Below are 27,494 nucleotides of genomic sequence, written 5' to 3'. Positions count from 1 at the left end.
TATAAAATAGAATACAAAATTGGATGATATATAAAATATACAACAAACCATTTATTGAAAATTTGGAGTAATCTGTAGCAACTGCATAAGATATTAATTGAGATAGTACCTTCCATTTAGGATTAAGACTATGATGATGTTATGTATGCAGTTTTATTATTTTCAAAAAATTAATGAGAAAGGGCATTTTTTAAAAATGAGGCTTTATGCAAATAGAGAACAAGGTAAGAATAAATGGCTATGTAGAGAAAATTACTCCGTATCATATGAACAATCTGGTCACTTTGATGAAATAAATCTTAGGCAAGTCTGTTTCACATACTGAGACACCATTTTTCATTCTTGATGTTCCCTTATTATTTATTGCAGTCTATGCACATGTATCTATCACAAAAAAAAAATCATTTCTTATCTGCATTTTAAGTTCTTGCTCCCAAATTAACCTTAAATTAGAGAAATTGCTATCAAACTGAATTCAAAGAAGCCAAAATAAAATGAATTGTTTTTACATTTCTCTTTTCTCTCAGATGGTTGGGAAATGAAATCAGGGCAATATTAGCTTTTATAAATTATAGTCTCAAGTATACTTAATTATTGAATATTAACTCTGCTCTGCCTCTTCCCACACCTGAGGGAAGACTTCTGGGAATTCCATTTCTCAGAATTCCTTGAAAGCAGTTTTTGGGTTAGATTCTATTAATGAAAGTCATTCATAAGTGATTTGGAAAATGAAAAGAAAGGAAAATATTATTATATGGTATAAACTGCCCCAAAGCTTTAGATTGCAAATTTTTAGAAACTTCTGGACAAGCTTATACTAGTCAATAACTGGATATTACAAGTAGATGACATCATTCAAGGAGGCTTGCACAAGAATCCTGCAATTGATGCCTGAATGACTATGTTTCTTATGTGAACCATGTTTCTGGAAGACTCTAGCTTCCTACATTAAATACCTTCTTGTTTTAAGTCCTTAGAATGGCCTTTGTTTTCTTGATTAACCGACTAGAGTTCACGGTGGATTATATCTGAATATATCTGAATAAAGTATAATGTGCCCTTTAAATATGAACAGTCACCACAAAAGGTGTACAGTATGTTTGTTGTAGGTTAATGAAGTACAATTTTAATTAGCAAGTATTAGTAATCATATGGAAGTTGCACAGTATCAAGTAACAAAATCTTAATTTGAAGGAATGAGCATGAACTAAAGGATATAGAGGAAAATTATGGCCTGTTATGTATTACTTACCAAAAAATATGATAGACTTTAACAAAGCTGTACATTTTTGTTATTTTTACAAAATGTGTTTTTTAATCAGAATATGAAGAATTATATATACATATAGTAAATAATCTGTAAATTAGACTAGAGTCTTAAGAAGAAAATGGAAATATAGGACATATTTTAGGACAACCCAGGGACAGAGGAAAGAATGTTGCTCAAAAAAAACCCCCAAAAAACCCATGTATATCTAGTATACTAACAACACTCTTTGTATATATGTATGCCCATATATATGCATACATATGGTATGCTTATGTATGTATATGCTACAAACTGTATCATGAATATATCCAACAGTATTAAATACTCTAAATCAAAACATTTTAAAAATTTAATCTCTATCATCACACTTCCTCAATCAAATGATGCAGTACACTTTATTATATCAACCATTCACTTTTTACAAATATCATATATAGGAAATATGAAAGTAAACACTTTACATTTGTTAAAAACAAGAACTAAACAAAATGTAAAAGAATGGGGAAAACTATGCTTAACACAGTTTTGGTCATTTTTCTTGGGAGAAATCCTAAACTGGACTTTCTTTGTGAATATATGAGTAGCTTCTTTGTGCTTTACTAAATATATGTTGTAAATTTTACACTGGGTATAAACAACTATACATACAGCAACAAGCTGGGCAACCTACAAGAAATGGAAAAATTCTTGGAAACATACAACTTACCAAGACTGAATCAGGAATAAATAGAAATCTGAATAAACAACTTACTAGTAGATATAGAATCGGTAATCAAAAATCTCATTTCACAGAAAAGCCTAGGGCCAGATGGTATCACTGGCAAATTTTACCACAGATTTAAAGAAGAATTAACACCAGTCCTCACACTGTTCCAAAAAACTGAACAGGAGGGAATACTCCCAAACTCCTTTTACAAGACCAGCATTGTCTTGCTACCAAAACCAGAACAGAACACTATAAGAAAAGAAAACTACAGATCAATATCCTTGATATAGATGCAAAAACCTCTCAAAATACTTGCAAATGGAATTCAGCGTGCATTAAAGGAATAATTCACCATAATCAAGAGGGATTTATCCCTGGGACATGAGAATGGTTCAAGACATGCAATCAATCAATGAACTCTATCACATTAACAGAATGAAAGAAAATAATCATATAATCATCTCAGTAGATGCAAAAAAAAAAAATTAACAAAATTTAACTACCATTAATAATAGAAACTCTTAGCAAATGAGGCATAGAGTCAACATCTTAACATAATGACGACCATATGCCACAAACCCACAGCTAACATCTGACTCAATGGTGAAGGTTTGAAAGCTTTCCCTCTAAGATCAGGAACAAGACAATGGTACCTACTCTCACCACTGCAATTCAACACAGTATCAGAAGTCTCAGAAAGAAAGATCAGGAAAGGAAAAGAAGTAAAAGGAATCAGAATTGGAAAAGAAAAAGTAAAATTATCTCCATTTGCAGATAATATCATTTTATATAAAAGAAAGACTGACCAAAAACCTGTCAGATCTAATAAATGGATTCAATAAAGGTGCAGGACACCAAATCAACTTACAGAAATCAGCAGTGTTACTACAGACTAACAAATTTTCTGAAAAAGAAATAAATTGATCCCATTTATAACAGTACCAAAACAAAAAAATACTTTTAAATGAATTTAACTGAAGGAATAAAAAATCCGAAAATTACAACACACTGATGAAAGAAGCTCAAGTAGAAACAAATAAATGGAGAGGTATCCCATGTCCATGGATTTGAAAAATTAGTATGTTGAAATGTCAATACAACTAAAGCCATTTATAGATTCAATGCCATTTCTATCATATTTCAGTGATTTTTTTTACAGAAGTAGAAAAAAAAATCCTAAAATTTATGTGGAACAACAGAAGATCCCAAGTGGCCAAAGGAATGTTGAAGAAAAATGCAGGAGGCATTACGCCTCCTAACTGCAGGCTATACTATGTAGTTATAGTTACCAAAACTTTGGGGAATTGGCATAAAAATAGACAAACAGACAAATGGAATAGAACTCCAAAATAAACCCAAGAATATATAGTCAACTAATAGTTGAAAAGGAGCCAAGAATATTTAATGGAGAAAAAACAGTCTCTTCAAAAGGATGAAACTGGACCTATATCTTAAACTATTTGCAAAAATTAACTTGAAATGATTATAGACTTAATTGTAAGACCTAGAAGTATGAAACTTTGAGAAGAAAACATAGGAATAAATCTCCTTGAAATGAGTCTTGGTAATGATTTTTTTGGCTACAACATCTAAAGGAGAAACAACAAAATAAAAAATGAACAAGTGGGAATACATCAAATAAAAACCTTCTATACAGTAAAAGAAATCATCAGCAAGGTTAAAATACAACTATGGAATGGGGAAAAATATTTGTAAACCATGTATCTAATAAGGGGTTAATATTAAAAATACATAAATAACTCATACAATTCAATAACAAAAGCAAAAACAAAAGCCAAAAACAAAAAACCCAATTATAATATGGACCTGAATAGACATTTCTCCGGAGATGATATATGATAGACCAACAAGTACATGAAAAGATGCTCAATATCACTAGTCATTAGAGAAATATAAATTCAAACTACAGTGAGCTATCACTCATGCCTGGTAGAATGGCTATTATGAAAAACAAAACAAACAAACAAAAAAAACAACAACACAAAAACAAAATTAAAAAAAAAAGAGATAAATACTTGCATGGATGTGGAGAAAAGGAATTACCTATACACCATTGGTAGGATTACAAATTAGTATGGCTATTATGAAAATCAGTATGGGAGATCCTCTAAAAATTAAAAATAGAATTACCATATGGTTCAGGAATTCCACTTTTGGGAACCTATTCAAAGGAAACAAAAATATTAGCTTGAAAAGACACCTGCACCCCCATGTTCATAGCAGTATTATTTACAATACCTAAGACATGTATAATTTAAGTGTCCATCTATTGGTGAATGGATAAAGAATTTATGATATATATATACATATATATACTTGCACACACATATATTTATGATATGCATATATGTGTGTGTGTGTGCATATATATATAACATAGAGAGAGAGAGAGAAAGGACTAGTACCCAGCCTCAAAAAAAAAAAAAAAAAAAAACAAAGACAAGGAAATCTCACCACTGCAACCTCATAGATGGAGGTTGAAAGCATTATGCTAACGAAAATAAATCAGACAGTGAATGACAAATACTACATGATTTCACTTACATGTGGAATCAAAGAAAAAAACCTCACAGAAAAAGGAATCAGAGTTGTAGTTATTAGAGATGGGGGGTGGGAGAGGGGGAATTTTACTTTGGTCAGAAGGTACAAACTTCTAGTTATAGGAAAAATAAGTACAAGGGCTATAATGTACAAAATGATGACTTTAGCTAACAGCATTGTAGGATATACAGGAATGTTATTAAAAGAGTAATTGTAAGAGTTCTCATCACAAGGAGAATATTTTTTCCTTTTTTCTTTCTCTTCTTTTTATTCTACCTATATGAGAAGAAGCTACATGTTAGCTAAAGCTTTGAGGTAACTGTATCACAATACATGTAAATCAAATTATAATGCTATATTTTAAAATATAATGATGTATATCAATTATTTTTCAATAAAACTAGGAAAAAAAACACCAAAGAGGGCAAAAATTTGTAGTGGATATTATATTATAGAATACACACACACACTCACACACATACACACCCCTATTTAGATACTCACATATATGTGGATATTGGAGAGATATATATGTGAACATATATTTCCATTTACATATAAAATATTTTTATTTTTAAATATTAGTCAGTTTAATAGTTAATATCAGTTTTTCATTTTTATATTTATATAACATTTCTATAGAATTTTAATTTTATCTGATTATTTCTGAGTTGAATTTATTTTATGCATTTATCATTGAGATCTTTTTATTTTTAATTCTCTTGTAAGTATATTCTGATCATTTAAAAATTGTAGTATTTTCTTATTTCTTCTGAAAAATTTTTACACATTGATGTTATCATTTATTCTATAAATGTTCTTTTTTAATTCAATGTACTACATTTTATTTATTTATTTTTTTAGTATTTTTTATTTATTCGAGAGAAAGAATGAGAGTGCATGAACAAGAGGCAAAGGGAGAGGGAGAAGCAGACTCCTCTGCTGAGCAGGGAGCCAGATTCAACCTTGATCCCAGGACACTGGAATAATGACCTGAGCCAAGGCAGATGCTTAACTGACTCAGCTACCAAGGCACCCCTATTGTATTAAATTCTAAAATACCTCTTTTCAAACTATATTACAAAGCTGTGATCACCAAGACAGCACGGTACTGACACAAAAACAGACACATAGACCAATGGAAGAGAATAGAAAGCCCAGATGTGGACCCTCAACTCTATGGTCAAATAGTCTTTGACAAAACAGGAAAAAATATCCAATGGAAAAAAGACGGTCTCCTTAATAAATGGTGCTGGGAAAATTGAACAGCTATATACAGAAGAATAAAACTCAATCACTCCCTTAAACCATACACAAAGATAAACTCAAAATTGATGAAAGACCTCAGTGTGAGACAGGAATCCATCAAAACCTAGAGAAGAACATAGACAATAACCTCTTCAGTAATGACCACAGCAACTTTTTTCAAGACACATTTCCAAAGGCAAGGGAAACATAAGCAAAAATGAACTTTTGGGACCTCATGAAGATAAAAATCTTCTGCACAACAAATTAGACAGTCAATAAAGAGGCAACCCACAGAATGGGAGAAGATATCTTCAAATGACATTACAGATAAATGGCTGATATAAAGATCTATAACAAACTTCTCAAACTCAACACCCAAAAAACAAATAATGAAGTCAAAAAATCAGCAGAAGATATGAACAGACACTTCTCCAAAGAAGAAAAACAAATGGCTAATAGACACATGAAAACATGTTCACCATCATTAGCCACCAGAGAAATTCAAACCAAAACCACACCGAGATATCTATCACCTTACACCAGTTAGAATGGCCCAAATTGACAAGGCAAGTAACAAGTGTTGGAGAGGTTGTGGAGAAAGAGGAATACCTTTATGCTGTTGGTGGGTATGCAAGTTGGGGCAGCCACTTTGGAAAACAGTATAGAGTCTCCTCAAAAAGTTAAAAACAGACCTACCCTATGACCCAGCAATGACACTACTGGATATTTACTCCAAAGATATAGATGTAGTGAAAAGAAGGGCCATATGCACCCCAATGTTCATAGCAGCAATGGTCACAATAGTCAAACTGGGCAAAGAGCCAAGATGCCCTTTGACAAATGAATGGATAAAGAAGATGTGGTCCATATACACAATGGAATATTACTCAGCCATCAGAAAGGATGAATACCCAACTTTTACATCAACATGGATGGGACTGCAGGAGATTATGCTAAGTGAATTAAGCAGAGAAAGTCCATTATCATGTGGTTTCACTTATTTGCAGAAGATAAGAACATCCTAAGAATAACATAGAGGACATTAGGAGAAGGATGGGAAAAATGAAGTCGGTGGGGATCAAAGGCAGTAACGAACCATGAGAGACTATGGACTCCAGGAAACATACTGAGGGTTTTAGAAGGGAGGGTGGGTAGGGGGGAAGGGTAAGCCTGGTTATGGGTGTTAAGGAGGGCAGTGATGGCATGGAGCACTAGGTGTTATACACAAACAATGAATCATGGAACACTACATAAAAAATTAATGATGTACTGTATGGAGACTAACATAACATAATAAAATAATAAGTTAATAAATAAATAAATCTCACCTCCTTAAAAAAAAAACAACAACAACAGTTGCTGAACCTATAAAGAGAATTCACTTGAGAGAATGGCCTCTACACAGTCTCAATTTCTTATTGATTGATTATTTGTTTGTTTCATGTTTTTATTTAAATACTAGTTGACATAGAGTGAAATATTGGTTTCAGGAGTAAAATTTAGTGAATCATCACTTACACAATAGCCAGTGTTCACATGACAAGTGCCCTTCTTAATACCTATCACCCATTTAGACCACCTCCCTGCCTCCCTCCACTCCAGCAACCCTTGTTTTGTTCTCTACAATTAAAAGTCTTTTTTATGGTTTGCCTCTTTTGTCCATCTGTTTTGTTTCTTAAATTCCACATATGAGTGAAATCACATGGTAGCTGTCTTTCTCTGACTGACTTATATAGCACAATACACTCTAGCTCCAACCATAGCATTGCAAATGATTTCATTCACTTTTGTGACTAATATTTAATTGCGTGTGTGTACACACACAAACACAAACACACACAGCATAATTTATTCATTTATCAGCTGATGGAAATGTGGGCTTTTTCTATAATTTGGTTATTGTTGATAATGCTGCTATAAACATCAGGGGCCATGTGCCCTTTCAAATAACTATATTCATATCTTTTAGGCAAATACCTGGTAGTGCAATGGCTGTATTGTAGGGTAGGACATCCTACTAACTCTTTTTGAAATCCATTTTAATTAAAAAATAAAAAAGAGTCTAAACTTAGAAAGAAGTGGGAATATAATGAAATCTCAAGCCAAACAGTGAACATATTGAAAAAATATGTGTTTTGCAGAGACAGCTGCAGCTCACTATGCAGCCCTCCACAACCCCTTTGCTTCCTATTTTGCCAGCAATCAACATTATCATCAAGTTGGTATCTTTCCTTCCCTTTGAGGATTTTCCAATTCTACGACATATATATACTTTTATATAACAAATTATATTTTTGCTGTTTTCCCATTTTCTGTTCATGATACCATACTCTCCATGTGAAAATTATTCTTTTTATCTACTATACAGTGTTGTATACTATGTTTTAAGCCACTCTCACTATTGAGACTTCTGAGGTAAGTTGATTATAATATGTGATATTACAGTGCTGTAATGAAAAGCCCCTTCTACATGAATCACTGAGAATATGGGTCCAAGAATGACTTGTGTAAAACCACGGAGGCAGAATTGCTACAACAGTAGCATGTAAAACTTTTTTGGTGTCCTGTCTGGTCCACCTTTTTTTTTTTTTTTTTTTTTTTTTACATACTCCAGCTGTTTTGGCAAGCAGTTTTCACATTCTGCCCTGGGTCATCATCACAGCCTCCACTGGGATGACTGTTGGAATCCACTCCCCAATTCTGATTCATGTGGAAATCTAGACATGTAAGGGAGTTAAAATGCAACAAGAAGAAACTCTGGCTGATACATATATACTCAGATTATATATATCAATATTATATATATCAATCATATTATATATATCAATTCTTAGGTGCATTCTACTTTGCTCTTTAAAGGCACCAGTGGGATCAAGACCTTGTTTCCCAGTATAGTATTTAGCACAATAATCCACAGTTGGATTATGTTTTTCTTTCCCATTTTTTAGTCTCCCACTCCTGCTCCTTGGGATCAATTTCCTAAGAAATCTGCCTGCATGCAAACCCTTGACTCCAGCACTTCCTTAGGATGCAAACTCAGGCTACAGCTCTTGTTTGTACTTGCCCTGAAAAATATAATCTCAGGATGAGATTCTGAATTTGGTAATTAATCAACTTGGTCAGATTGTAAAAAGAACGTTATTGCCTGTGGCAAGTAGAAAGGTAAACAAACAAACAAACAAAAAACAGTTATTGTTTATAGAAGCACTTGACTAAAGTGTATTCAGAGGGTAAATCATTGAGTTATTGAGTTACTAGTATTGTCACCAGGACCTTGATAACAAGCCACAATAATTCATTTTTCTAGCTCTGCTTATAGATGCAGCTTGCCACTAGAAATTAAGACCAGATGCCAAAAGCCACAAGCTCCAAACAAACCCCTATGACCCACTTTTCAACCAGTTTGATTCAGTTCAGACACATTGTTAACCCTACAGATGATGCTGGGATCATTACCAACTAACTGTAAAAACAAAAGCCACACCTATCAATGCTCTGACAGAAAAAAAGAGAGAACACTTTGATTTGCAGAAGCCACTCATCCCCTCCCTGAAAAACCTCTACATCACCTGGCTTATCAACTCCTTAATTACCCTAACCCCATTAAACCTTAACCATGACACCTAACTGGGGAGAAGGTGCCTTTAGAACATGAGCTCCCCTTCTCCATTCTAGGGCCTTTGAATGAATTACCTGCTTGCCACCAATTAATGTTATGTGGCTATTTGGCAAACAGTATCAAGTAGGGAAAGAACATACTACTTCACTAACAATATCATTTGTAACATAGGAAGGCAGTTGTAATTATAAAACCTGTAGAGTTAGAGGATTCTGTTAAGAGCTTTAAAAAAACCCACAAAATTGTATAAATTCAGAATAGCAAATAACAACTCAAGGCACACAAGAAAGAAAGCCCCCAAGCTGTTGTTAAAGACATGTTTAACTTTGATAACCTCTGGGCAAACAGTCATGAAAATCAGACTCAGGATTTACTTTTAACTAGGAGCTACAACAGATGAATACATAGCCTCAACAATCTTCTAAACAGAAGTCAGGGTCATCATAGGGAAATGAGGAGATCTGGGTCCTAGGATGGAGTCATTAGTGGGGAACAGTCTGAGGATCTTCCAGGTCAGATTTCCCTGAGGCCTCCAAGCTGGTAGCAGCAGCTCCTTCCACCAGCTCTGCCACGAAGACCCTAAAAACCCTAAGCAGGCAGTTGCCTCACAAGAGGATTCTTGTTCTACACAATATTTGCCCCTACTTTGTACAAACCATCTTCAAACACCTAGGGTGGTGTCAGCCTGAGCTCTTCCCAGGAGTAGTATAGGCATCCAAGGAACCACCTCACAGATACATGAGGAGATCAGCAGGCCACTGAAAATGTGTGGGAGGTAAAATCTGAAGTTAGAGAATGGAGGGTTTATTGGCATAAAAATATTCTCTTGTGATTTCTGGCTTAGGGTCCTGTTCAGGATGCTGGTTTGGGCATGATGATATCCTGCAATAAATGAAGAGGTGATAAAGGAACTGCCTTAACAGAGTACTGAGAAAAAGAAAAAGACAACTCAGTGAATTAAGAATATTTGGGTAGATATATCTTTTGAGCCCGAGAAATTAATTACCATTTAGGTATAATCCTGAAGGAAAAGAAAGCAGATTCTGTTGTTCTTGACTCATCATAGTATCCTTATTTTTTTTTTAAGATTTTATTTATTTATTTGACAGATAGAGATCACAAGTAGGCAGAGAGGCAGGCAGAGCGAGAGGAGGAAGCAGGCTCCCTGCTGAGCAGAGAGCCCGATATGGGGCTTGATCTCAGAACCCTGAGATCACGACCTGAGCCGAAGGCAGAGGCTCAACCCACTGAGCCACCCAGGTGCCCCCATAGTATCCTTATTGATATCAAAGATCCTGGTTGCACTATAATAGCTCTCAGGGTCACACTGGACTACAACCAACACAGATGTTCTCAAAGACCCTGTTTCCCCTCACTGGGGCAATTCTCATTGTCATGGAGAAAGAAATGCCCTCCAGGTGATAAAGCCAGAGGAGAAACTAGAATGTTTTAATCTGTAGTCATTCATAGTAGTGGCTAGTAGATCCATGTGTAGAAGTGAAATGATGGAAAATGAACTAGTGTGTTACTGGACTTTATAACCTAGAAGAAAAGGCAAAGTCTGGGAAGTAGAAGCTACCTCAAAGAAAAGGTAAATGATAATCTCTAACTCAGTTTCCAACAAAACTACATCCCATACTCAGAGTCTATTGATTGAAAGAGACTCTGCTTTTGTTTTGTTTTGTTTTCCACTGAAGTTGACCTCATAAAAATATAAAATATCTACTACTTAATTCTTCCTCATCTAAACCTCATTCCATTCATAAGGATACATAGTACTTGGGAAAGGGTAAATCTTACACCTCCAAAGACCTATTTCATTGAGTGACAGGTTAGTAAACCCCAAGCATCATCATGGCACTCAGTTAAGACTGGGAACTTTAAGTGGTCAACTGATAAATGGACTAATGGCTAAGTGGGTGATAAATGGACTAATGCCTCACTGGGTTCATGGACTCACACTACGGTCATTTTTCTACTCCCTGAACACAAATGAGAATCTACTTATTATTTCCTGCCAAGTAAATAGAAACAACTACAGTAGAAATGGCAAAGTGCAAATGCCTAGCATTGATCACACCCCCAAATTTTTACCTCCAAGATGGTAAAGAAGAAAAGATACCATAATTTTTGAGGATTTGCAGATTTGTGCCAAAGGTTATAGAGTTGTAGGTCACACCTTATCCTGTTTCCATTTACCGGTCTCCTGCAAAACACAGAACAATCATGTCAGCCAACCATCACTTAACAAGGCAATAACAGCTATGACTGTTGCTGTGCCATCTTTGGAATTCCTATCAAAAGAGATATATCAATCTGTGCCTGTGCTATGGGACCAGTAATCTGACAAACATGCCCCCCCCACCATTCTACCAATAAAAAAAAAAAAAAAGACTGCTTTTATGTAGGAAGGGGGTTGGAATCTACTCCCTATTTTGCCCAAGGGATATTTTAAATTTCCTGCTCTCTGTCACTGAATAGTACTCAGGAATTTACATCATTAGCGAACCTTAGATTGGCCCAGTATAGTGATGATATCATGTTGACTGGATTTGGCACATAGTTAAAATGAAAGTATTCGAAACACTCTAGCAAGAAACATGGATACCAAGGCATGGGGGAAAAATGCCTTAAGATGCTGAGGATGACATATATGCAAATGTTCACACGATATTCCTTGTAATATAAAAGATAAGTTTTTGCATCTCACATACTAACATTATAAAAAAGCTACATTGTTTGGTGGGCTTTTGGATGTTGGAGGAAGTATTGCTCAGTCTTGGGAATATTGCCATTTCTGAGTTCCAGACCTCCACAGTGATCCTCTGGGTGGCAAGCTTTTTATTCACCAGGCCTTATTACTCAGAAAATCCTGTGGTGCTTTCTGCAATAGATCAATGCTGGATAGTGTTCTCACCACCCCCATATGAGAATCACACTATACAATTCCATGACTATGGAGCAGATATTCCTTTTACTGCAGAAATTACTCACTGCTTGTAAAGTAACATCTTTCATGATATAGAATGAACCTAATTATCAAACCATAGGATATCAAGTGACTGTGACCAGAGCTGCCCATCCAGAGCTGAAATTTATTTTATCAACAGAATCATAACTTTGTATGAATGTGGTAGCCATCTATTACATGACAGAAATAGCATAGTTGGCATCAGATCTAAGAAGGTCCAGAAGGCACAGTTTGGTTATAAAAAAGACTTCTCTGAGGACAGAGATAAATTTTTAAAATCCTTAAAAAATGCTTCAAAAAGATTTTAAAAGTTAATATATGCATGAAGCAAAAACAGAATGGATAAAAGAGATCTCAGAGCAGAAGAAAAACGTCTCTAAAAGAAAAAGAAAACAGGGTATTGCATGTCTGCTCCTTTCTGTGCTCTTCTTTCAGAAAAAATATCAAAGCAAATCTATCTTATGAAAGAAAAACAATTTAAACAACATACTCTTTTTCACTGGAAAAAATCTTAGCACTTTGTTTTATGTAGAATATTAATTATGCAATTATTCTAATCTGAGCATTGCTGATTTTTATTTTTAGACGAAACTTATTGAAGAGCAAGGCACTTTTTATTACAAAATAAGATGTGCTTTTTGTAAACCTTGATGTTATAAAGACAACGATAAGTGGGAAAAAGTATCCTACACAGTACAGATTCAAGAAGTGGCTAATTTGAAGGAATAAAATTTCTGAAAATATTACACTTTCAAAATAATTAATTAAAGAAACAATAATTGCCTATCTAAAGGACTCGATCACATGGGGAGGAAGATATGGGGAGGGGATGGTTCACAGAAGTGAGCTAAATTTTTCACCTTTCATTGCCTGGAGTCAATTCATGGTATCCAAAAGTAATAAAAATAGAGCTATAAAAAAGTATCAAGAAATATGAATGGTGTGAAATGAGCCAAGAGATTTCCTTTCCAGTTTCATTCTATTCTCAAGTACATTTATTAGTTTTATAATAATTATAAAGTGAAAACAGAAGGCTATGATATTAATATGCTTATGTTATTTGTTGGTCATGCTGACAAAGATTTAAAAATGTTATAGTATTCAATGTGTTGATTTTGGTAAAGAAACAATGTAAACTGGAATCAGCTGTAAATAGGTCCTGAGGGGAGGGACATTTTAATTTTGTTGACTCAACTGTTCCTAGTCTTTAAAAAATGAGTGGTATTGGTAAGACATAAATAGTAATACTCTACATTAATACAATTACTAATTAAATCCTTAGTTTAGGCAGATTTGGTAGATACTTGCATGCTTGGCATTTATAATGTTAATATAATAAAGGAGGCAAGAATACACAAAGGGGAAAAGACAGTCCCTTCAACAGTGTTGGGAAAACTGGAGAGCTACATGCAAAAGAATTAAATTGGACCACTTTGGGGCACCGGGGTGGCTCAGTGAGTTAAGCCTCTGCCTTCGGCTCAGGTCCTGATCTCAGGGTCTTGGGATCAAGCCCCACATTGGGCTCTCTGGTCAGGGGGAAGCCTGCTTCCCCCTCTCTCTGCCTATTTATGATCTCTCTCTCTGTTAGATAAATAATCTTTTATTCATGTCAAAAAATAAAAATAAATCGGACCACTTTCCTATACCATATATGAAAATAGATTAGACCTAGATATGAGAATTGAAACCATAAAAATCCTAGAAGAGAACACAGATAGTAATTTCTCTGATATCATTCATAGCATGATTTTTCTAGATATGTCTCCTGAGGCAAAGGAAATGAAAATAAAATTAAGCTACTGTGGCTACATCAAAATAAGCTATTGAGACTACATCTGTACAAAAAAGGAAACAACCAATAAAACTAAAAGACAGCCTACTGAAAGGGAGAATATATTTGCAATTGATATACCTAATAAGGGATGATCCAACATATTTAAAGAACTTCTACAACTCAACACCAAAAAACACAATCCACTTAAAAATGGTCAGAGGTCTCTGTCATTTGGTCTTCTATATCCATCAAAATCCTTGAGGAGAACACAGACAGCAACCTCTTCAACCTAAGCTGTAGCAACATCTTCCTAGGAACATCGCCAAAGGCAAGGGAAGCAAGGAAAAAAATGAACTATTGGGATTTCATCAAGATCAAAAGCTTTTGCACAGCAAAGGAAACAGTTAGCAAAACCAAAAGACAACTGACAGAATGGGAGAAGATATTTGCAAACACATATCAGATAAAGGGCTAGTGTCCAAAATCTATAAAGAACTTAGCAAACTCAACACCCAAAGGACAAATAATCCAATCAAGAAATGGGCAGAAGACATGAACAGACATTTCTGCAAAGAAGACTTCCAGATGGCCAAGAGACACATGAAAAAGTGCTCCACATCACTTAGAATCACGGAATACAAATCAAAACCACAATGAGATATCACCTCACACCAGTCAGAATAGCTAAAATTAACAAGTCAGGAAATGACAGATGCTGGTGAGGATGCGGAGAAAGGGGAACCCTCCTACACTGTTGGTGGGAATGCAAGCTGGTGCAACCACTCTGGAAAACAGCATGGAGGTTCCTCAAAATGTTGAAAATAGAACTACCCTATGACCCAGGAATTTCACTACTGGGTATTTACCCTAAAGATACAAACGTAGTGATCCAAAGGGGCACGTGCACCTAAATGTTTATAGCAGCAATGTCTATAATAGCGAAACTATGGAAAGAACCTAGATGTCCATCAACAGATGAATGGATCAAGAAGATGTGGTATATATACACAATGGAATACTATGCAACCATCAAAAGAAATGAAATCTTGCCATTTGCGACAACGGGGATGGAACTAGAGGGTATCATGCTTAGAAAAATAAGTCAATCGGAGAAAGACAACTATCATATGATCTCCCTGATATGAGGAAGTAGAGATGCAACATGGAGGGTTAGGGGGGTAGGAGAAGAATAAATGAAACAAGACAGGATTGGGAGGGAGACAAACCATAAGTGACTCTTAATCCCATAAAACAAACTGGGGGTTGCTGGGGGTCGGGAGAGGGAGGTAGGGTTTTGGACATTGGGGAGAGTATGTGCTATGGTGAGTACTGTGAAGTGTGTAAACCTGGTGATTCACAGACCTGTACCCCTGGGGATAAAAATGTATGTTTATAAAAAATAAAAATTAAAAAAAAAATGGTCAGAGGACCTGAACAGGCATTTTTCCAAAGACAACATATGGATGGACATCAGACATACGAAAAGAGGTTCAACATCATTAATCATTAGGGAAATGCAAATTAAAACCACAATGACATGTCACTTTACACCTGTAAGAAGCAGCCCAAATGTTCATCCATAGATAAATGGATCAAAAAAGGTGTAAGATATAGATATAGATCTCTCTTCCCTTCTCTTCTCTTCTCTCTCTCTGAAATGGAATATTACCTAGCCATAAAAAGGAATGAAATCTTGCCATTAGCAACAACATGGATAGACCTAGAAGACAGTAGGCTAAATGAAATAAGTCAGACACAGAAGCAAAAGTCATATGATTTCACTAAATGTAGAATTTAAGACACAAAACAAAGTAAAAAGAAGACAAAATAATGCACAAAAAACCAAACTATTAAATACAGTGAACGAACTGGTAGATCCCAGAGGGGAAGTGAGTGGATGGCATGGGTGAAATGGATAAAGGGGATTAGTGTACATTTATCATGATGAGCACTGACAAATGTATAGAACTGTTGAATCATTATATTGTATACCTGAAATAAATAAACCACTATGTTAATTATACTTGAAAAAAAATGAAATTAAAAAAATACTTTATCTGGTATAATTCCTTGTAATTTTTTTCTAAACATATTGTTATGAACTGAATACTTATGTCCCCTCAAAATTCACATGTTGACCCCTGATTCCCCAATGTGATGGTATTCAGAGGTTAGGTGTTTCAGAGGTAACTGGGTTTAGGTTAAGTTATGAGGATGGAACCCCCATGATGGTATTGGTGTCCTTATTTTTGTTTAAGATTTTATTTATTTATTTATTTATTTGAATGGAGCGGGGAGAGAAAGTGCTTGTGAGCACAGAGAGGAGGGGCAGAGAAAGAAGGAGAATCAGACTCCCTACTGCGTGGGGTTTCTGATGCAGGGTTCAATCCCAGGACCTGGGATCATGACCTGAGCAAAAGGCACATGCTTAACTGAATGAGCCACCCAGGTGTCCTGGGATTAGTCTTTATTAAAAGGAATAGGCCAGAGCCCTCTCTCTCCCTTATGTAGGACACAGAAAATTATGAAGAGGTACTTCACAGAACCAAAACATGCTGATACTCTGATCTTGGATTTCCTATACTCCAGATTCTGTTAAATAACTTTGTAGCATTATGGTCAACTACTATGACATTAGTTTATTAGTCTGCTAAACCATTCTTCCAAGTAATCAGTCAAAACTTTACTCGTGACTCATCAGGACACTTTACGGGCAGTACAGAGAGGATTCCTCTCCAGCTATAAAGCTATGCTAATGTTCTTATTTTTGTCTTGAATGCCATATGAAAATATTGTAAATGTTGTAGTTATTCTTGTATATAACTGTGGTTGCACTCCAGTGTTAACAAAAATCTATCTATATATATTATTTTTTACACTTCCTTGTATTTCAATTATATGTTCCTTAAGACTGATATGCATTTTCTCAGTTTCAGTCCACATTCTTTAAAAAAAGAAAAAAAAAAAAGACTTGCAATTACTAGCCAAGAAGCAGTTAACTGAAAAAGGTTAATAAAATATACCTGTCCATTTCACTCAACGTGAATGTCAAGGATAGGGAAGAACTAATGAAAAGAGATGCTGCATTTTGTATTTTCATCTCCATGGTCCTCCTTGCCTACAATGTGCTGAGATGGAACTATGGTTTTTGTTATAATCAGAAGTAGATGACAGCATTAGATTTTTTCCCTAAACTGATAAAATGTTTGTTAGCTGGTGATTATATCATTTTCATATTTGTTGTAGTTTTAAAATATTTACATTTGCTTCTATCATGTTCATTTTTTATTTCTAGTCATCCTTTAATTTTATAAACCTTCTTTTGCTCCTTTGTAGCTTATGTCTCTGACTTTGTGATTGTGTTTTAACTATTTGTTGTTGCTGTTGTTTTACAACAGTTTTACTCCTGGTACAGAAATTTAACACTTTAATTGTATTCCTTCAGCAATTAACCTTAACATTTTATCATATCTCAGTAACTATAAATTATATATCTTCTGACAAATATGTGGGCTTCAAAATTAATCACTCCTTCCCTTGCTCTTATATATGTATATAGTATTGTGCCCTTTTACTTAATTCCACAAACTACTGTTGCAGCCATCATTATTTATTTATACAATATTAGATTAAGTAACATATCTATATCTATCTTTACTCAAAACCACTTTCTGAAATTGTTTTCTTCATGAATCCTTTGAAATTTTTTAAGCTCTGAGTATTTTCTTTATAAAGATCCTTGTAAAGGAAATAAATTTATTTCACATTTATATTTTATAGACAATTATATTCTCTTAGCATGTTAAAGATATTTTCCCATTGTTACCTGGCTGGCTTTTTTGTGCTTCAGTGTTGACTATCATTTTTGTCATTCTTATATGAACAACGTATCTTTCCTCTCTGACTTACATAAATCCTCATTTTTGATATTCTGCATTTTCATCTCAGTTAATGTAGATATGTCTTTTAACTAATATGTGCCTTAATATGCATTGTGCTTTATCAATCTGTGGCATCATAATCTTTATCAATTATGGAAAATATCAGCTCACATATAAGCTATTCTTCATGTTATTTTCCTCTTGAGGCTTTGAGTAAATATATGCTGAATCACTCATTTCATATTTTTTAAACTCTACTTTAAAGGTGTTTTTCTTCTCCTTGACTTTGTTGCATTTTCTTAGCTGTAATTCCTGAATCTTTATTTTTTCACCTCAACAATATGAAATGTTTTGTTAGCTCAAGCACTGAAGTTTTGATTTCCAAACTCAAAGTTTTACCTAATCTTTCTTCAGTCACCTAAACCAGGATAATCTTTTAAATGTATAAATTTTTTTCTGTTGTAATTTTATCTTTTTTTTTAAAGATTTTATTTATTTATCAGAGAGAGAGAGAGGGGGAGAGAGCGAGCACAGGCAGACAGAATGGCAGGCAGAGGCAGAGGGAGAAGCAGGCTCCCCGCTGAGCAAGGAGCCCGATGTGGGACTCGATCCCAGGACGCTGGGATCATGACCTGAGCCGAAGGCAGCTGCTCAACCAACTGAGCCACCCAGGCGTCCCTGTTGTAGTTTTATCTTAATGATACCAATTTCTTTATCTGAAATTATATTTAAGTTGTGGTTCTTTATTTTTCCTCTATGAATCTTTTGGGGGGGGGGTAGGTGGGAGCTAAGTATATTTAAGTTTAATGCCTTTCCTTGTATGTTCATATTACCCTCAAATATTTGGTGATTATTGGATAACTCTTCAATTTGAAGATGCATAATGATCTTTTCACCATTTTTAACTTTTTATTATAGGAAATTTAAAATGCACATGCTAATATAGAGAATAGCATAGTGGTCCCCTGGGGTACCCTCCCTCAGGGGTGGAACCCCAAGGTATCATCACAGATCTTCAGTCAGTAACTACTCTTGGACAGTTGTATTTCATCTCTTTCAGCACCCTTGCTCATCTTCCCATGCCTGCCCCGCAGTTATTTTGAAATAAATCTGATACATCATCACTTCCTCTCTATCAGGATGTGTTTTAAAAACCACAACATATTATCACACTTTCAAAAAATGATCTTACTTAAAAGAGCTAGTGTTCAGATTTTCCCAGTTATCTCATAAGTGGATTTATGGTTCAAATCAGCATCCAGGTATGGTCCATGCATATGTCTGTAATCTATAGAGTTACCTTCCATCTTTGCTCCTTTCCTCTGTATTCATTTGTGGAAGAAACTGAATCACAAAGTCAACTGTCATGTAGAATAATGTTCAGTCTCTATTTTGTGGACTGTATCCCATGGTGTGGCTAAACTATTTCTTTTTTCCCACAAATGTGTAGTTAGATGAAAAGGCTTGATCAGACTGAAGTTAGGAGGTTCTTTGAAGGATAAGTGAGGACGTGGTGTGTACTTCCATCAGGGACACATAACGTCTTCTTGGTTCCTTTTCTGTCAGTAGCCATCAGTGATCACTGCCTTTATCCATGAATTAGATTCTGTACCTCTCAGTGTTTCAAAATTTCCCATCTCCTGACCTGTCTGTGCTACATTCTAAATCATTTCTTCAATATAAATTTCAATTTGTTGTATCACTGAAGATGCATAATGATTTTTATGTGTAATTTAATATGGCCTCTTATTATGCTGGTCCCCTTTATGGAAAGTTTAGTAAGAAAAAATGAGATCTGTTTCCTAGTGACATGTGGGCATATAGCCCACTTATCTCCCTGTTCTGAGGATCATAATTTATTTAGATACTGAATAAATTATATTTATATTCATATATATTTTTATATTTTATATATAATTATATTCATATATATTAAATATATTCAGATATTGAATAAATAATAATTTATTCAGATATTGTTTCTCCAATCTTGACACCAGTGGTGTTTCTACATTCTTATTTCAGACAACTGTAGATTTAACATGGGCAACATGGGCAAATGCAAGAAATGAGTATTCCCTTCCTCCTTTAATTTTAATGGAGATGCTCTCATTTTCCTCACATTTGCTGACTCTGTGCTAGAAGATTATCAACACTCTGGTCTTTTGTTTTTTTTTTTTTCTTTTTTGATTATGTGTTCCTTTTTCCATTATTTGGATTCATTAGTTTTCCACCTTTTAAGAATTCTCCAAGAGCTTTGATAACTGATAGAAATTTTTCGTTTTCATCAATACAATTAATAAGTATTTAACTCCCTAATTTTATGTCATTTCAAGATTTTTAGTTGTTTAGTTTTCCATTCTCACTAAAACTTAAGCCTTTTATTTCAATATTAAATGATTTTATGGCACTAACACTGCTGAATGCACTTTTCCAATTAGTTTTTGAAATTTATATGTCTAATTAATTATGCTTATAAAGTAATAGCTCATAGCTAACCCATTATTCCAGGAAACTATAAAAAAGCTGTTGAGCAGTAAAGGATTGTTTAACTTCTCTAGGTGTTTACATTTTTGTATTCTAGCTTCAAAAGAAATTGTTCACTTAATAAAATATGATTGAATTAAATTATGACTTTCAGTCTTCTCTCAACTCCATTATCTCCTATAACTTCAGTGCAATTATATAAAGTATATCCACTAACAGTTTTCTGTGGACATGTTGCAACTTCTCAGTTAATCCTACTACCAGTTCCACTGAATGTTAGTAGTTGAATGTTATCTCTTTATAAACACAAACTTATATTAATTGAATTTAGCAAACACACACACACACACACACACACACACACACACATCTGTTAGGTGCCAATTTCAAATGAGTTTCATTTTTCACAATGTCCACTGCAGTCTACCCTATAAAGGACTGTAGCCCAGAGTACATGCCACATGAACCATTCTTTATATCCAAATTAACAACCATTCTGTCATGAAGACGCTGTGAAAATATACCTTTAGCTTCTTGATGAATGTTTTAAATATTAAATTACTTGGATTTTGATTAATTTGAAAGTGTTAAGACATATCTAAACTCCTTATTAAATCCAATCAAGACTGAATTAGAGAGATTGAGATAGTAAACATAATTACAATCAGGGTAACACCAAGAATATCAATTCCAAAAGGTCTGATACTGTTAATTTTTATTTTAATATGATTTTTTAAAAGATTTTATATATTTATTTGACAGAGATCACAAGCAGGCAGAGAGGCAGGCAGAGAGCGGGAAGCAGGATCCCTGCTTAGCAAAGAGCCTGATGCGGGCTGGATCCCAGGACCCTGAGGTCATGACCTGAGCCCAAAGCAGAGGCTGAACCCACTGAGCCACCCAGGAGCCCCTATATTTTAATATGATTAATCAACTCTCCTATTTTTTTTTTCTATTGCATAATAAAAAAATAGCTTTTTTAAATTTATTTTTTAATTTAAAGGAATTCTATAGACTGTACATTTAAAGTCACTTTCTGACCTTTCTTTTCACAGAAAGAACCTTAAAAGTAACAAATTAAACTCATAAAATATTTCCAGTATAGTCATAAAACATAAGATAAAAACATGAATTTTTTATAAAACTTAACAAAAATAACACATTTTATTTAAACTTTATTATTTAATCCTGAAGTTTGCCTAAAACTTTATTCTTTTATTTTTATTTTTTTAAGATTATTTATTTATTTATTCAAGAGGCAGAAAGAGAGCACACAAGCAGGGGGAGCAGCAGGCAGAGGCAGAGGGAGAAGCAGACTCCCTGCATAACAGGGAGCCTGTCCTGACCCCAGGACCCTGGGACCACAACCTGAGCAGAAGGCAGATGCCCAACAGACTGATCCACCCAGGAGTCCCCCAAAACTTTCTTATCCTAACGTTGGTTAGGACATTCTATATTATTTAATTTAAGAATAATATTTTTCACAAGAAAGGAGTAATAGACTATGGGCCTGAGAGTAATCTGATGTATACCTAGTTCTATGACTATTCCCACTTTTTAAAATATAAAAAGGGGGGTGCCTGGGTGGCTCAGTGGGTTAAAGCCTCTGCCTTTGGCTCAGGTCATGATCCCAGGATCCTGGGATTGAGCTCCGCATCTGGAGGGTCTCTGCTCAGCAGGGTGCCTGCTTCCCCCTCTCTCTGCCTGCCTTTCTGTCTACTTGTGATCTCTGTCTGTCAAATAAATAAATAAAATCTTAAAAAAAATATATATATATATATATAAAGGTAAGCTCAAAATTTTGATGGAGGCAGGTGTTTGTGATCAAAGATGGCCTAAAGCAACAGATAAAAGCCTGCTTCAATCTAAACACAGAGGACTATCTTAAGGAGTGAAGTTATAATTGTAGATAGGTTTTAAACAAATTTTCTATTTAGAAAAATAAATCCTATTATTATACACATACCTAATTGTTACACGGGTATGGAAAACCGAGTTTGCCTGTCAGAATTTCAGCCCTTAATCATAATGTATGTCCTCACTATTCTATAGAGAGGTAACACCATTTACAGCATACCCTTCAACATGATTTGTAAAGTAGCTCCTGTCATGTAACGATGAACTTGGATATTGCTGCACCAACCAAGCTGATAGATTAGACAGGTCCAATAGCAATCTATCACAGGACAGAGTGATGCATTTGGAACTGGGCGTGAGCAGGGTCATGGGTCAGAAGATTAATATTGTTAAGACTGAAATAATCCCCAAATTACCTACAATAGAGACGACGTACAGAATAGGGACTATTCTGTCTAACATCCATAGGGGAGGAAGGGATGCCTAGATTATTAAAACACAAAATAAATAGCTTCAGTATAAGCCTTTGGACTAAGGCAAGGTGTCTGGCCTTGTTCCAAACTGACTTGGAACTGAGAAACAACTGAATCGTGGTCAACTGTGATGTTGCCCATTAATAAAAATTAGTATATGGGCAAGGGTTGATTATTTTGGGTACGTATAACAAATATCTCTTTATTTCTTCCCAATTTCTGCAATGAAACTGAATTGTGCCATGATCAGCTTGTGATATGATGTAACACTGGCATTGTCATAAAAATATATAAATAAGTCCTATGATAATACTTATACTGGTTATCAAAACATTGAAAGATTAAATTAAAACCTTTTAAAAATGTAATTGTGATGGAAAATTACTGGTCTGAGGAAGAACTCATTTGGGCTAACCATTAGATAATCTTTATGCTAAATATCCCCACACAAGTACATCAGAAGGCATACAGATCAAGGGAGAAGTAATTAAAAACTGCAGAAATATGAAAATATATGTTATGGCTCTACAGAATGGATTCTTGCTTTAAGTCTATCTTTACACTACCCTACCTTCTCCTAATGAGAATTATGGACACACTGTTACTAATGCTGTATCTATTATATCAGTGCTATACTAAATGTAGATAACCAAGAAAATATAATCATTTTGCTACAGTCAAATTCAGTCAAGAGCCAGGGGTTGGACTGTGCAGGAAAGAATTAACTCCCCATGGTTTACTCAAACCCTTGCATTCCCAAAACAAACCTGTCTTCAGGATGGGTCCTTTCCTGGCTCCTGGGATAAGAGCTCACAGCCCTTGTAGTATACTTGATAAGAGTATTTTTCTGTGCCTGAGGCTTTGCAGCAGGCATTACTGTTTGTTTGAATCTTTATGCTAACAATATGATTTAGGGTGAAATCCTGTTTTTGCATGCCTGAAGCCTCCGGCCATGTTGTATCACTTTGATCTGATAGTTTATACTACTAATAAAATTTACGATGAATGTTTGGCCTCCAAGAAGCTGGAGTCTGTGTAGTTGAGGTCACTTATAGAAGTGCTACATGCCTACATGTACGAACCCCAGTTAAATTTTGGATACCAAGACTTGGGAGACCTTCCTTGGTTGCAAACAATTTGCACATACTGTCTCACAGTTGCTGGAAAAATAAGTGCATCCATGCAATGCCATTGAAATAGCTGGAAGCTTCCTGAATGTTCCTCAATATGCTTTTTCCCTTTGCTGATTTGAATCTGTATCCTTCTACTGTAATAAACTGTAACTGAGTATAACAGCTTTTCTGAGGTCCTCTGAGTCCTCATAGATTCTAAGGCTAGTCTTACAAACTCCTGACTAACAGCTCCTCTCTGAGATCTCTGATTAATGGCAAAACAATGTTAAAACTCTCATATTTACAATTCAGTTTAAAAGAAAAATAGGTCCTTGTTCTTTGATCTTTTTACAATGTAGTATCCAGACTAGAATTACCATTAATCTTTGGGTCTAAACACACAGGTTCTAAAAACAAAGCCATTGTTCTCTAGAATTTAAAACATACAAAAGAACAGGGGCACCTGGGTGGCTGAGTGGATTAAGCCGCTGCCTTCAGCTCAGGTCATGGTCTCAGTGTCCTGGGATCGAGCCCTGCAAGGGGCTCTCTGCTTAGCAGGGAGCCTGCTTCCCTCTCTCTCTCCTCTCTGCCTGCCTCTCTGCCTACTTGTGATCTCTCTCTCTGTCAAATAAAATAAATAAAATCTTAAAAAAAAACATACAAAAGAACAAAACATGTGGATAGCAAGGATTGATATAAACTCTCAGAATATGCCAATATATAATCAGCCTACTTTAAAATAAAATTTAGCTCCAGATTATATTTAAATAAAACCCAATTTAAAGCAAATATATTTTCAGACCCTCAAGTAACTCACAAAGAATTATTTTTAGCATTTCTTATTACTAATATAATTTATTGTTAGAAAAATTGTTGATATAATAAAAATAATTATCAAACTGAGTTCACACTATATGTCAGGTTCTAGGCTAAATTTTTCACATCTGTTTTAGCCATTTTCTCTAGAAACTACCACATATTTGGGGGAAATAAAGAAACATACAAACAAAAAATTCAAAAGCTCCTTAAGAGCTGTATCACTAGTAAATTATAAAACTGAGACTACAGTCTGTATTTATTACACATGCATGCTTGTACTTAATAAACAGTATATCCTGTGTGAGTATGTGGTGGGGGGGGTAAAGTGCATACATAGACATCCCTCAGACAATCAGAATATTTCAAATTCCTTTGGAAACAAAGCAATGCATTATTATAAAACACCTCTCCTATAAAATTTAGCACTGACTTTTTTTTTTCCTTTACTTATTACAGAAGAGAAGGGTAACAAGTTAGAAGTTAACTTGAAGAGGAAAGAATTTATTTGTATTCTTAGTTCTATTTTTTTTTATATTTTATTTATTTATTTGACACACACACACAGAGAATCACAAGTAGGCAGAGAGGCAGGCAGAGAGAGGGGGAAGCAGGCTCTCCACTGAGCAGGGAGCCTGATGTGGGGCTCCATCTGAGGACCCTGAGATCATGACCTGATCTGAAGGCAGAAGCTTAACTCACTGAGCCACCCAGGTGCCCCTGCGTTCTTAGTTCTTGACTATGAATCAGTTCTGTGTTAGTTTTATGTCTTTCAGTTTATGTAGATGAGAGTACACTTTTATCCACATAGAATAAAGTAGAAAAAGGTCAGGCTTTCATTAAAGGCATAACTAGTATTTATCTATATATTTATTGAAATAATAATTATTTGGTAACTACTGCTTTCTGGATATTTTTGTGGCAACTAGGGATGCAATAATTAGATAAAAATGGTATCAGAATTTTTGAAAATTAGAGTTTTGTGGAGTTGGTAAATAGTAATTTATATAGAGGAAATATCAGTCCAGAGGGAGCACCAAATGTTTAAATAATTGGGAAAAAAAAAAAAAAAAGGAAAGGGCAGTCAACCTGGAATGAAGAAGGTATATATACAACAGATTTTAGTATTTAGTGAGGCATTAGCCTTCCTTTTTTAACTCATGCCATATATGTTAGTTTTCATAGGCTACTGACCTTTATGCTAAAAGCCAATGGATTCACATAAAGTGTTTTAAACAGTGTCATAATTAGTACGGATTCATTCATTCAAATAGATATTATCTACCACATTCCGGAATATGTGGTAGTTTAAGATAAATCTAAAAAGATACAAGCCTATTGTTTTTTTTTCCCCTAAAGCCATCATCAAGTTTTTACAGGTAAAAATCATTGAGAGATTGAACCTGGAGATTATCATCCTGACCAACATCAAGGTCAAGTTGCCAATATAAATGTCGACTAGAACTTTTTTAAATGTGCTCTCTCCAAAGTTCAGGTTAGATAGTTTGGAATGCTCCAAGTAATGTCTTCAGTAAATCAAATATTAAGCAGTTATTACCATGTTCCTATGTCTTTCTTAATCGGTTTTGCACCAGCAGCTCTTATTTTCCTTTAGTCTTCATTATGTTTTTGAAAAATCAATAGTATCTTTTCTTCAAAAATAGCTGTCTTCAATATTGTTTGATAGCTAATATTAATTTGTAAAGGAAACAACCCAAGGAGCTGTGGTTGTTTCTGATTCCTCCACTACCACCTCCCCCCAGCCCACCCCCAGGCAAATAATGGTCAAAATTTATTTCCAGGCAACTGAGAAGGTGTTTACTGACACATCTCATCAATGAAATAAAACTAAAGATTACCATAAAGGAAGAGAGAAGGAGGTAGAGAATATTGTCAGATTCGGCTTTGAGGCCAGAACTGTAGCTCTAACGATCAAGCTAGCTTACCATTTTATAGTGTCTAGTTATATAATTACAAGAGAACAGTCTCAACTTACAAAATCCAGACAGAATATCTCCTTTTGCTAGGCTAATTATAACTGCTATTTAAGGATTTTTCAAATATATATATCTCTAGATAATTACTTGAAGACACTGCCAAATTCACAACATAATGAAATTTGGTTTTTTCAAACGGCATAAAGATAGCTTTATGGTTTGCTTCTTATTTTTATATTCACAAGACGAAATCAAGCTCCTTAAAATTATGTTCTTCATAGAAATAATGCTTTTCTGACTAAGAGTCTTCTATGAATAAAGTGTGTTTTTTTCTACTCTCACTTAACAATGCTCATCCTGAAGAATTATGTGACACAATTTAACCAGGCACATTGTAGAATGTGGCAAAAATATTCTTGCATTTTAACCAATCTGTCTGTGTGATTCTTTGAATCCTTTTCATTTTTCCATTATTAGAGATAAGTACCTTTGTAACTCTGTTCTCAGAAAAGGTAATGAACACCTGTGCCTGATCTGAATTATGAAAAGGCTGTTATTTTCCTCGTGAAAAATATAAAAAGCACAGCAGAATTCTGTTACTATAATCAACCAGGGCAGTTAGGAGGAAGCATTGCTTTTTAGCGATCACTACGTGCCAACAGCCCCCCAAATGCTGATATTTAATAATTCAAGCACTTCTGAAAGAGAAAATGGCCATCTTGTAAGGATAATATCTTATATAGAATATATACTTGCTAGATAAATTATTATGAATTCTAAT

This window comes from Mustela erminea, chromosome 5 (assembly GCF_009829155.1).
Source record: "Mustela erminea isolate mMusErm1 chromosome 5, mMusErm1.Pri, whole genome shotgun sequence".
Taxonomy (NCBI): Eukaryota; Metazoa; Chordata; class Mammalia; order Carnivora; family Mustelidae; genus Mustela; species Mustela erminea.
Note: the sequence above shows the minus strand (reverse complement) of the source record.